Here is a 1,767-nt window from a genome sequence, read left to right as displayed (position 1 = left end):
CACGGTTCGGAGACGTCCGAATTCGTAATCAAACAGGCCTTCAAATATTTTCATAAAATCGATTAAAAAGGGCTACCCTCGGCAAATTTACATAGGGGTTTGATAACATCAACCCTCGAAAACCTTAAGAGGTACCAAATTGTTCGGACTCTCGAACAAACTTATGCTAAGGCATAACAAAGTTTTTCAATAACACTGAATACTAATGGCTACAGATTTATCTCGTGCTAAGGCATAACAATTTTTTATATGATTAAACTTTTTAAGCCGGAAAAGGGGAAAAAGCCAATCTTTTAAGGCCATATCGGCCCAATTCAAGAGCCCAAGGGCCATTCTATTTTTGTGTTCGAGAATCCACCCTCACTCAATTAAAACCTAAGGGTTTTTCTAACTTCGAGTTTGAGCAAGTACTCAGTCGATTATAGAGACTACACTAGTCCGACTTCGATCAAGTCGCTCAAGTTTCGGGTTCACAAACAAATTTTTCGCTAGACAACGAAGCGAGTAAAAATCCTCATAGGATATAAAGTATATCAAAATTATCATAAGGCAAAAAGAAAAACAGAGTTTTCACAATTCACAAAAGAAAAATCAGAGACAAATCAAGAAAATGGATCTTTCATATATGCAAAAATATTTACAAAGACCACTCAGGGTCTTACACAAAAAATCAAAAAAAGAAGAAAAAATTCTAAGTGCCTAACCTTCCCTGGGAGCCTCATCTTCATCCCCTCCACTCTCGGATCCACTCGAGCTATTGGATCCATCATCATCAGAGAGCAAAGCTTTGACTTTGGCCTTTAGCACTTTCGCATTCTCGGTATCGGCAGTAAGGTCAAACCTACGAGCATGAATCTCTTTGAAAGTCTCTCTCCGAGACTGGAATTTGGCATGCTCGACAACACAGAATGATCGAACATGAGCAGCATCGGAAATTTCCTTTGCTCGAGTGTGAGCGACTTCAACATCAGCTCGGTAGACGGCCACGACCGCCTCCGCGTCGTCCTTTACTCTTTTTGCCTCAGATGTGGCCTTTGCAAGCTCATCAGCTAACCGAACCTGGAGCTCCTCAATTTTCTTGGCTCGGTCCAAGCTCTCCTCCTTCATGCTTTGGATTTGACGTTCGACCGAAGATATCTGGGCCCGAGCAGTGTCTTTCTCCGAGGCAAGGCGGTCCATGTTTTTTTTTCTTCAAACCCAAAGTCTCTGCCTCCTTCATCTTGGCCTACTCGAGAAGTTGCTCGATCTTTTTGGCCTTCTTTTGAACCTGCAAGATTGAAGTGTTAGTCGCCGTCTTCGAATTAATAAAACGAGCCTCTAAAAAATTACATTACCTGCTCAATCAGGTCGGTTTGCCCTTGTGAGCTATTGCCAATTTAAGCTTGGAGGTCCTTGATCTCCTCTTCTTTAGGCCCAATAAGAAGTTTTAGGGCATCCTTTTCCTCCGTAAGCCTTTTAAGGTCAGCCTCACACCGGTACAGCTCTACCCGGGATTTAGAAAATGCTTCCCCATGAAGCGTCAAGGCCTATGAAAGTCAGGCAAGAGGAAACGAAGGCAAAAGTAATATAGATAAAGGGAGCTAAGGCTTACCTGACTCAAGAGTCGATGGGCCTTACAAAAGATGCTCGATGCATCACCCAGATCGGAAGCATCTTCAACTCCCGTCATGAAATCGTGGAAAAGGTCATCGCCTTCGAGGGCCATTCCCACATCGAGGATCTCCATTGCATGGGCTTTCTGAATTTGCCCCTCGGAAAATGAGGGGA

The sequence above is a fragment of the Nicotiana attenuata genome, unplaced genomic scaffold (assembly GCF_001879085.1).
Source record: "Nicotiana attenuata strain UT unplaced genomic scaffold, NIATTr2, whole genome shotgun sequence".
Lineage (NCBI taxonomy): Eukaryota > Viridiplantae > Streptophyta > Magnoliopsida > Solanales > Solanaceae > Nicotiana > Nicotiana attenuata.
The sequence above is the reverse complement of the archived record's forward strand: the minus strand, read 5'-3'. Positions refer to the sequence as shown.